This window comes from Amia ocellicauda, chromosome 21 (assembly GCF_036373705.1).
Source record: "Amia ocellicauda isolate fAmiCal2 chromosome 21, fAmiCal2.hap1, whole genome shotgun sequence".
NCBI lineage: Eukaryota > Metazoa > Chordata > Actinopteri > Amiiformes > Amiidae > Amia > Amia ocellicauda.
Genome location: NC_089870.1, coordinates 12756033 through 12768077, shown reverse-complemented (window position 1 = coordinate 12768077; position 12045 = coordinate 12756033). Strand labels below are relative to the sequence as shown.

Genomic DNA, 12045 nt, shown 5'->3' with positions numbered 1-12045 from the left:
GGCTATACCATACTGAATAGTTTTCAGCTGAGCTTTAGGATGGGGTCCCTGCTCCTGATCTTGTTTAATTTAGTTGGTTCAGACATCTTATTATCCTGTTTCCTGCACCACTGCTCTACAGTGAGCTTGTATCCTACTTAGCTCCTGGTTCTGGTCGTATGCTGAGTCTCACAGTCTCCTGCTGACATCGATATCCTGTTGGGCTTGGACTTTGAGTTGCCCCTGCTCAGGGTTTTTACGTTTCCATTTCAATTGAGTATCTAGGCCCCTTTGGGATCCCTGCTCCTGACATTCCCTATATTCCAGCTGAGCTTGGTCCCTGTGATAGGACATGATCCTGATCTTTAATAGTGATGACTGTTTTCAGTAGTCACATGGCCACATTTGGCTCCCTGCTTCTGTTGTCGCAACTGGAGCTGGACCTACACCCTTGCTCTTAGTGTACTAACTGTTCAGATGCTTCCCGATGTAAAGGTGGTGTCTCATAGTGCCCTGGAAACTATAGTTTTTTTCAGATAAATTGAAGATAAATTGACATTGAAGTCAATGCAGTTGGTGAAAGTAAACAGGCTGTAGAAAGGAGATTTAGTCAATGACTAGCAGGAATTCTGTTGCAGGAGGAGCCAGGTGGGGCCAGTTAGGTGTGAACTAGTAAGAAAGTCCTGAAATGTTTGTACCTCTTATGCCAGGAGTATAAGGAACAAGATGTTAGGCCTAGAAGCCACAGTGCTGGCATGTGACTATGATGTTGTAGGAGTGACAGAAACATGGCTTACAGAAAATGATGGGGATGAATACAAGTTGAAAGGATACACACAGTTTATGAGAGACGGGCAAAATCGAAGAGGGGGTGGGGTAGCAATATATGTGAAAAATGACATTGAGGCAGAAGAACTCAAATTAGATCCCAGTAATGGAACATAATCTTTGTGGGTCAAACTTTTGAATAAAAGATACACAGGATTAGTGGTAGGAGTGTGTTACAGACCAACCAACTCAGATATTCAGCAAGATGTTGCATTGTACAGTGTAATCAGGACTGCATGTAGCAAGGATGTGGGTGTTATAATGGGGGACTTCAATTTCCCAAACATAGACTGGGAAAGCCCAGTGGGGACTACAGAAGCAGAAATAGAAATGGTTGAGATGGTAAATGACTGCTTTCTAACTCAAATTGTCAGGGAACAAACTAGGGAGAGTGCATGCATTGACTTGATATTTTCAAATGACCAAGATAGAGTCAGAGGGACACTAGTTGGAGAACCAATCGCAAACTGTAATCACAATATTGTTAGCTTTGAGGCATTCTTTCAAAAAACAAGGACCAAGTCTAAAACAATGGTCAACAATTTTAGAAAAGCAAACTTTGAAGGTATGAGGCGGCACTTAGAAGAGATAGACTGGAGCACACTGGATACAGATTCAGTTGAAAATGGATGGTTATATTTTAAGAATATACTACTTTATAATTTATACCAAAACTTAGCAAATTGAGGACCAACAAACATTGGCCAAAATGGTTTAATAGAAGTATGCAAAAAAATATCAAGGGAAAGAAAATATTGTATAGCGCATACAAAAGGGATGGAGACAAAAAAAAATACATATAATATGTTGAGCTGCAAGAGATCTTAAGAAAGGGATCAGGAAAGCAAAGAGGGAAACAGAAAGAAACATTTCAATATTACAACAGCAAGAGGTCAATAAAGGAGGAAGTGAAACAGCTAAAGGGCAAAAATGAAAGTATCTTGCAAAACGAACAAGATGTGGCAAATGTTCTAAATGAGTATTTCATAGAGGTTTTTAGAAAAGAAAAACAGATAACATGCCACAGGTTGACAATCAGTCCAGTCAAACCCTAAGAGAGATCAGGATAAATGAGAAGGAGGTACTAAGGGGACTAGCAGAACTAAAAACAAACAAATCACCTGGGCCAGATGGGATATTTCCAAAAGTACTTAAAAAAAAAAAAAATGAGGGAAATTATGTATAGGCCGCTAACTCAAATATTCCAAATGACACTTAGAACAGGGGATGTGCCAACTGACTGGAAGACAGCACATGTCATACCAATCCACAAGAAAGGGGACAAAACTGAGCCAGGAAATTACAGACCAATCAGTCTCACCTGCATCACTTGTAAAATGTTGGAAAAAATGATTAGACAGAAAATAGAGAAGCATCTTAATGAAAACCATATTCTTGGAGATAGTCAGCATGGGTTTAGAGGAGGCAGATCATGTCTTACTAATTTATTTAGCAAACTTGTCAAATTTGCAGATGATACTAAAATAGGTGGCTCAGCAGATACAATCTCGGCAGCACAGGCTATTCAAAGGGACTTAGATCATTTTCAGTTGTGGGCGACACCTGGCAAATGAAATTCAATGTGGACAAGTGCAAGGTATTACATGCAGGTAACAAAAATGTCCACTATAATTACACTATGGGAGGAACAGAACTAGATGAAGTAACGCATGAGAAAGACCTAGGAGTCTATGTGGACTCCTCACTTTCTCCATCCAAACAATGAGGGGAAGCAATAAAAAAGGCAAACACAATGTTAGGGTATATTGTCAAAAGTGTAGAATTGAGAACAAGGGCAGTAATGTTCAGACTGTACAATGTACTAGTTAGACCTCATCTGGATACTGTGTACAGTTCTGGGCTCCACACTTCAAGAAAGATATCGCTGCTCTAGAGGCAGTTCAGAGGAGAGCAACCAGACTTATTCCAGGTCTGAAGGGAATGTCCTACTGAGAGACTGAGGGAACTGAACCTTTTCACCCTGGAACAGAGAAGACTACGTGGGGACTTGATCCAAGTCTTCAAAATCATGAAAGGCATCGACCACTTCAAACCAGAGGAGCTTTTCCAGATCAGCAGGGACACATGCGCCTGGGGACACAAATGGAAATTGGGCTTTAAGGTATTCAAGATGGAAAACAGGACACTTCTTTACACAGAGAGTAGTCACAATCTGGAACAAACACCCCAGCGATGTGGTAGAAGCTGAAAGTTTGGGAACATTTAAAAACAGACTGGACAGGATCCTTGGAGTTATTAATGGACACCAAACAAGCACGATGGGTCGAATGGCCACCTCTCATTTGTAAACTTTCTTATGTAAACAAGGATGCATCAGCAACCCAATGTTGTCATACTGATAATGTACACATAAATATTGCATTCCATTTAAATTCCCTTCAAAAACTTTACTCCAAGAAGATGATGCCATAAACAATATAATTTTGTTTGCATCACTGTCCAACACTGGATTGCTATGACATAATTTTGTTTAAAATATATAGCGAAAACAAATGTTATATTGTAATTCTGTATTATAGGCTACTATTTCACATTTGTTACATGACCATTCTAATCAGACAGATGGCTCATTAGGATATGTTGCAGTAGAGGTTAGTCAGTACCTCAGAATGCTGGTAACTTTTCATTTGTATGTGAGTGTGTGTTTATGTGTGCATGGAAAGAGGCTGTCATTTTTATTATACTCAAATGTCTAGGGTGATATAAGCAGTGGTGTTTATTTCCATCTGTCAATTAGACTAAGACTATTAAAAATTACTCGAAAGTCTTTCCAATTCTGCAACGTTTCCCTCTTAAGAGACAGGTCAAGTGATGCAAAGTTAACCAGGTGACCCCTTGGGAAACACATAAAGACATTCAATTAACAGAATGTTAAATATATGTCAGTACACAGTTGAGCCGCCTCAAGAGGCAGGCTCTATGGATCTAATAAGGGAATTTATAAATATCTGAAATGTAATTGACTATGTCACATTCAATTAATTTTATTAGATGCCCGAAAGAAAGGAAGTTCAATCTCCTTCCGAGCGCAAGGCACGTACAATACATTTGGGGATGTAAAGGATTTGCTCTTGCTGAACAACATTCTGTGTTCCTCTGTTTATGAGGGCCTGTACATGTTTTTTTGTGTAACCAATTGAATTACTTACTCAGGTATAACTTTTAATGAGATTATTTTCTTTGAATACATTCCTTTTGATACAACACTAATTTATACTCAAAATAAAGCTATAGGCTCCGATTATAAAAGCCTTTGCTTGTAAAGCGTGTGCAGTCAGACTCATATTCAAATCGTACCCCCACTCTTAACCCCTTCCTCTAGAGCACACTGTTTTTCCACCTTCACCCCTAAATGGTCTGGACCACACAGACCCTGATCATCATCCAGAGATTACTCAAGACACATCAGTATACACTGCCCCTGTAATACAGCAGTCAAATCTCATGGGCTGCTCAGCACTCCTTATGCTCCTGCGTACTTATGTATTGCTGGCATCATTTTCCTGCAACTTCTCCTATGCTTACCCCTTCCTTTAGCTCATATCTAGGACTTAATTGTATTCTGTCTGCATTCGTACTACGTGCTTGATTATTGTATCTTGATTGATTGTTTGCTGGATTTTTCTAATTCTTTCCAATGTTTCTTGTGTAGACTGTAAGTCACCCTGGATAAGGGCATCTGCTATTAAACAATTAATAATAATAAAATGGCTGTCTCAGGCACACCTCCGATTGCCAAATCCACACAGTTCCACCAGCAAAGTGGCTAACCCACTATGTCAAAAGGCCAGCAGCCTAACGCTGGTGGTTTGAACGCTCTACCGGGTTTAGAGAGGAATCATGGAGTCACCGTGATGAACTCATACACTGAGCCCTATTACAAAGGGTGGGCCCTACAAGCTGCTAACAGCTAAATTGCCTTTCACAAGTTTCCCTTTATTCATTTACAAACAAAAGCACACAAAATGTGTGAAAATAAAATTGCAAAATGTAAAAGAATATTTTTGAAAAAAAAAAAAAGTGTATGCTATACATACCTATACATGCCTAATTGTTTTTCATTTTTTTATTTTTGATTGCACAAAGGCAACAGAATGCTCTGCATCAATGAAAGTTAGTGAGTTTTTTTCTTAATACTAATCTAAAGATCTATATCTTATTTGGCTTACAGAACATGTTTTTCTATTTAGTATTTATTGCTGTTTCTGATTACTTGTTTTGTTTTATGTACTTTATTGTGCAGTGCAGTACTCATGAAATGCACTTTGAAAATGAAAGATTTCATTGATTGTATTCTGGAGCAACAGAAGAATATCCCAACTATGTATTTTTTTATCTGGTGACTGATTTACTGTTTTTTTATCTAGAAGTTTTGCACACTCTTTGAACGTCTTTTAGCAGGTGCAGTTGATGTGTTTTTAAACAGTTGGCAGATTTACAGATCACAAGTGCATTTAATGTTCATATGAATAATGTCACATATTCTGTGACAAACAAAGTTACATAAAGACAGCATACAAATGCATTTTTAAGGTTTGGTGTCAAATTAAATGTATCAGACTTTTATTACTTACAAATAAACTCTTACTACTGGACAATTCTCCTGAAAGCAGGAGTTCAATTGAATGTGCACATTACCTCTTTATATTAACATTACTTTCAGCTGGTACAAGTCCTCATCTTGCTAAATTTAACTAAAATAAATAATCCTCTATTGCACCACATCAGGCATAATTGACATTTTCAAGAACGCATTTTACACAATAATTATAAATGAGTCTTCTTCCACCAAATAATAATCTTGACTGGTAAGAAAAGTACATACATACATACATACATACATCTGTCACGTGTCAAAGCACATGGTATAACAGCAACATGGTAAGTTAAAGAAACCCAATTAAAAGTTTTTTTGTTTTTTAAAAGTGTTGTGACAAAGTATAATTAGTTTTAGCAATCACTTTAAATAAATATGTATTTAATATAAAAACAATAACAATGTGTGTCATGTATAAATTCCATTACAATACAACTTCAGTGATTACAATGAACACTATGAGTGACTTTGATTCAGTGTTTTGCTAGCTTTACATACTGAGTTAGTTTCCTAGGCGGATGTCAACAAATTTCTATGGCAGGCAGATTAGAAGTAGTATAGTTCCTGAAAATAGCAAAGGTAGTGATGCTAGTGGGAGTTCAGATAAGGAAAGAATAGAAGATTCTTAAGTTCTTCCTGAAGAACAAAACCACAGCGAGAGCAGCAGAGATAGCAGCAGTGAGGAATGTGTGGCTGAAAGTGATGAAGTGTCACTACCAACACCATCACACGTAACAAAGCACAAGCCTCTTTGGAGATGCACAGTCCGTGCTCATTACCCAACTCCCATATGGAAATCAAAGCTTCCAGGCGTACGTGAAGTGCATTCTGCTTATTTTTACTTTAGTTTACAGTAGGTATTCTGCATTCTGACTGTTAGTCCATGCAAGACTTTGGAAGTCCAAAAATAATCCCAATAAATTGCCCATTCTCTCTCCAAGGTTTCTCCGTGGGGCGTCACTGAGAAGGGGAGCCAGCTGAAGACCTGTGGAAATGTGGGGTGGGGTTGTTATCAGTACTTAGGTAAGTTATTAGGATTTTAGGAGTGGGAGACTTTTTTTATTTTCTTGTTTTCTCTTTAGCGTTTCAGAGGGTTTTATTGCCCTGGGTATTAAAGGCAAATTTTGGATTAGAAATGTCTAGTTTTAGGTAGTTTCCCCTGGTGTAACAGTGGAGTGCAGATTGTTTCAAGATTTAAATCACTCTTATTCACGTCCCCCTGCCCAGTTTGCCATCTTTTGCCTTTTTCCAGTTTCTTTTTGCAGGTGCTGCAGCCAGACCGGCCAGACCCTGGTGCCAGGGTTGCATACTTCCCAGGATCCCTCTCTGCCTGAACGCACAGCAGGTGGGTGCAGGTTTGCTATGGATAACTTGTTTCTTTCCCAGATATATGCCGGCAGCCAGTATCAGCCTTCCACAACAGCAGCATCAACTGTGAGAGGGAGAGAAAGGAAGCAGAAAAACACAGTAAGAGAAACAATGTACAAAAGGAAAAAAATACATGCACATCCCTCTCTTTGTATTAAAGTCTGTTTTGCCAAGAATGTCTCTGGGATTTCTTTCTATGAGTCCAAAAGCAGCAAGGGAAGTTACACAAAGTTTTACTTTTATTTTTCTCTCAAGTTCCACTGCACTCCTTGCAGTTTTCAATTTCTACAGCCCCGTTGAGTTGCCATCTTGCTTCAGACTCTCAAACAATCCAAAAAAAGGCTCACTGCCTCCCAGCCCCTCCTGCACCTATTCTCCCTCTGTGCATAACCAAAGTGAAATAAAGAAATCCAAAAGTGCAAAGTAGCAAACAAAAACAAAACAAATGTTCAACAAATGTAATAAAACTTTGAATTGAAGCAACAGGCAATTCAGAAAATTAGCTTAAAGGTTACAATCAGACAAGCTTGGATAGCAAATCCTAGTGCAAGCTATATTAAAGTAGAGATGCTTGTGACTATGTCTTCCATAGTAGCCAGGGTCAAGAGGCAACGAGGAGAGACAAATCTGCCGTGATTACCATTTCTTATTTTATTTTTTAGTAAGGGGAGGGGGATCATGCTGGTGATAATCTTCAGATATTGTAGTGGATGGAAATCCTATGAATGTTGCTACAAGCATGATCAAATCAGATTAATTCCAATAAGACATTAAGCAAATCAAACGTGAAATTGTGAATTTTAATAGTATCAATTAATTCAGTCCAATAAGACTAGGAAGCATTTGATCAACTCAGGAAACAGTTTTTTTTTTTTATTCCATTTCAGAGCTACAAATATGATTCTTACCGTTGTACAGGTATCAAAATGTGGTTTGGAAGCTGTAAAGATTATACCCTATCAGTTAGTAAAGATTCACAAGATTATATCTTGTCATATATTCACCCCACACTCGCCCAGATCAGTTCCAGAGATCCCTGTCTCCTGAATTCTAGTTAATTTTCCTCCTGGTTTTCACCTCTGCTTTGCTTTGTTACTTAATTAGTCAGGTTAATTAGTCATTATCACATGCACCTGTTCTCAATAGCCCACGGCCTTTGGGCTGTGTATTTAAACCCCTTTGTTCCACAAGTTCAATGTGAAGTTTTGCCTACAATCCTGTGAGAAGGCTGAGCCTTTTTACCTATGTCTGAGTGCTTGTATGTGTTTTTTTTCTTTTTTTTTTTTTTTTCTATTCCTGAATTCCTGACCGGTTTCCCTGATCGTTGACCACCTGCCTGTTTGTAAACTACGACTCTCGGACTCTCTCTTGTACCTTTGCGGTTTCCTATACTTTACTATCTGCTTTATATTTCGCCCCGTGCTTGAGTTTTAGACCCTTTCGCTTTGAAGGGCTTCTGTCTAGGACCTTGAGTGTTACATTATTGCAGTAATTATTTCAGGAAAGCTCCCAAAATTCAAGCACGTCTTTATTTCTAGGGAAATCATATTTTAAAAATGGTTAGGATATTTTACCCTTGAAAATGATCTTCATTAAATGTAGATGCTAATTTATGTCTTATAATAAGGATTAAATGATTAAACTGTAAAATGGGAATCTGAAAGCTATCAGACTAATAATTAACTAATTTTGATAAAAAATAATTGTTTATAAGCACATAGGACATCTTTTAAACTAAGTAAGGGTACATGGTCCTTAAAGAAACCACTACAAGCAATAATACATAACTGTAACTATAGTCTGTGTGAAATAATAAAATACAGTACAAAACAGGTATTTGAAACAATACATTAGCCTTACATGGAACCCAAGTTTTATGAGCTCCAGAAATAGCCCCTTGGTCTAGAAATTAACTGTAGGTGTCCAACTGGTGGATTGACAGAGCAATGAGATCATTAAATGCAACCGCAACCAGCATGTGCTGGTCAATCAGCCAAATAAATTCTTCTGAAATACAACACTTCAGCCCTTTAACTAATTGAAGGTGGGGTAGCAGTCAAGGATAATATAAAGGATGTGCATTTCCCTACATCATAACATTAGCTTTATAGTATGAGTGGGCTTTCTCTGAATTGAGAATTAAGTGCTTTGAGAAAGAAGTATTCCGTGTACTATGAGTCTTCAAAGTACCAAATATCTGAACAGAATTAATGTTGGCATGTAATGCACCTGAACCTTGTGTATTGTAAATTGTAAATTAAAACAGATGATATTTATATTTAGTGCTTTGCTTCTATGCCAAAAAAAAAACTAAAACAAACAAATACATCCTATTTTGACTCCTTATTAGTGTAAAAACATATTGAACAAATTGTATATATTTTTCGTATTGAACAGTTGATTAGCAAACATCTTCCCAAGTTGAATGTGGTGATATATCTTTCACAGACAAAAAATACAAATATGAAATCACAGCAATCTATTTAATATACAGGATTGCCACTTCCCTTCACATAGAACATATAAACATCGCCCAGCATACTCATATTAAAGTCAACATAGATCACAATGCTGCCAGCTTGACTCCTGGAACAGTTATCCAATAGATCTGTAAATGTCTGGCCTGACCCCTAAGGCTGTTACTTTCCAATGGAAAACTATTTACCTGCCAGCTGAGATAATAACTAGGATTCTGCTGGGACTGAAGAGTAATGCAGTTCACCACAGTTGCCTAATATATAATAAGGGAAAAATAATTAAAGACAATTGTAGCAGGTATGTTTGGGTTGCTGGTATGAAATGAGTTACTTCTTGACTTTTTTATTTTGTTCATCTGTTAATTGCAGGTGATTTTACTTGACTGTCTTGGAAACACATGCTTTTATATTGATTGTTGTAACTGAAATATGAATAGAAGCAAATCTTCACATTTAACCTTAAAAGCACCAACATGGGGAATTTTTTGACCCCAACTGGAAATAACACATTCGGTCGAACTGTAACCCTTTTTCTTTTATTTACCTTTTGTAACACAAGTAAATGCTTTTAAATCCTCACAATCAGCATATATTTGAACATAGCCATATAGCCACATTCGTTGTTTAAAAACATGGACATTTTTCTGTTATTTATTCACTGATCTAAACACAGGTAAAACACAATACTCATGTCATGGCAGACCTTTGCAAACTTTCTGTTATCTTTCAAGTCGGAAGCACTCCCCAAAGGGGAGGGGGGTTTCTACGCACTTCCACAGAAACCCGATCGAAACGTCACTCTATCAAGGCTGCCATTGGCCCCTGCGCTTGTCACTCTGAACAGGTCCCTTCCCACTTCGTGTTCTATAAAACGTGACGTCAGCGCAGGTTCGTTCTCTTTTGCCTCTTCGCTTGACTCAGGAACGTAAGCATTCTGTGTCTGTGTTTGTAATAAACATTCAAACTGCGTATTTCAGCTGGCTGGCTCACTTCATAGTGTTGTTCACCACCGTTTTCGCTACACATCGTCTCTGTCTTGTGTGTGTTTAGTTATTATTGATAGCTAATCCCAATTTTGTCCCGTCCACGCACCGGAGGTTCGACTGCGCTTTCGGTTTCAGTTTCGTTCACAAGAAGAGTCTTTTAAAAATAATAGTCATGTTTATATAGTGCTATATATATTCCGACTGCTTGCTGTGTTGGTTTTTTGTCCACAGGGTTTTTTCCTCCACAGCAGGAGCGCTAGCAGTGGCAGTAAAATCCACGGCCCGCATGAGGTGCTCCTCTGCCGGCTTGTGCCCACACTACAGCCCGCAGCTGCGGCTGTAGGAGATCTCGCTCTCTTGGTTCGCCGAGAACGAGCACTGCTAGCCCTCCCGGTCTGTGCGTGCGTGCGTGCCTCGGTTTTAGATCCCACTACGGCTGGTGGTCTACTACCCTCGGCCCCCGCAGACCCGCACACGGTGTGGTTAAGCCTACGGGCCTACGCGGCGCTTGTATCCAGCACCTGGTGCTTGGTATACACAGTGTTCAGTCCGGCAACAGCAAGGTTGCGTGTGGTTGGTGTCGCACCGCCCCTGTGTATATAAACATTGCCGGGTGTCGCCGCACTCGCTGCCGCACCCAGCGATTCCCCACTCCGGTGAGTGACGGGGGGGCCTCGTGGGCGCTGGATCTCCGCCTCTCCACGAGCCCCTCCGTCTCCCCCTCCAGGATGGTAGTGCTGGGGACAGCCGCGCCTCCTGTGCAAGTGTCCCCACCTACTCCCGCTGCTGCGCCAGCTGTTGCTCCTGCACCTGCCACGTTCCTGCGCCCCGTGGTGTATATAGTTTGTTTGTATGAAATCTAAATTGCAGGACAATGGAGCTCTTCCACTCTGTACTGTTTAGTTGAGTTGGATGCTCTTGTGCTGCGCGCTGACAGCATGTCACGCGATATGTATGTATTGTATATTGTTCAGCTCGGCTACTCTGTTGACTAGCCAGCTATGTATTATATTGTATTTTTCTCATTGGGTCTGTGGCCCCGTTCCTATTGGATCAGGGGTCCACTGCCAAGTGCTTGATTGCCCACGCCAGACATTGTGCAAGTAGATTCGGCCTCGCTCCTAGCTGCACTAGTAGAGCAGCCGGCCTTGCTCTTGTAAGCGGAGGGCGTAAGAGTTAACCTCTGTAGCCCCGCTTTGTATATGCTGATTGCAGACAGTTCCCGGTAGATCGTGACTACGGTCCTCGCTCCTGGACGGCTCAGGTGTGGCCCTATGGGGCCCCTGAGGTTACTGTCTGGAGTTGTGTTGCCGAGGTCCCATAGCGGTGCACCTCTGGGCAGGCTCCCTTATCAGCTCGCTGCCTCCTCCCTTGAGTCGGTTTTGTTATACAGTAACCCCTCCCCCTTGGGCAGTGCTTCCGACTTGAAAGATAACGATAGGTTGTGTATGCAACCCCGGTTATCTGAAAAAGGAATTATCTTGTTATCTGCAGGTTGCAAGGTCGTGCGGGAGTCCTGGCTCCCGCCAAAAGAGGACGAACCTGCGCTGATGTCACGTTTTATAGAACAGGAAGTGGGAAGGGACCTGTTCTGAGTGACGAGCTCAGGGGCCAATGGCAGCTTTGATAGAGTGACGTTTCGATCAGGTTCCCGTGGAAGTGTGCAGAAATCCCTCCCCCTTGGGCAGTGCTTCCTTTTTCAGATAACCGGGGTTGCATACGCAACCTATCGTTTTTGCTACGGTTTAAAGGACACACCAGCACCTAGCAGCAGAGTGTTGGACCCTCT

General features: G+C 40.3%; 1 long non-coding RNA gene across 1 annotated transcript; it reads right to left on the bottom strand.

The window, feature by feature from the left end:
* Positions 1-5904: 5904 nt before the first annotated feature.
* On the bottom strand, positions 5905-7841 carry LOC136717159 (uncharacterized). Its single transcript, XR_010805192.1, has 2 exons — positions 7702-7841; positions 5905-6857 (listed from the first exon to the last, which is right to left on the bottom strand). It is a non-coding gene; the product is annotated as an uncharacterized LOC136717159 (long non-coding RNA).
* Between the last annotated feature and the right edge of the window lie 4204 nt (positions 7842-12045).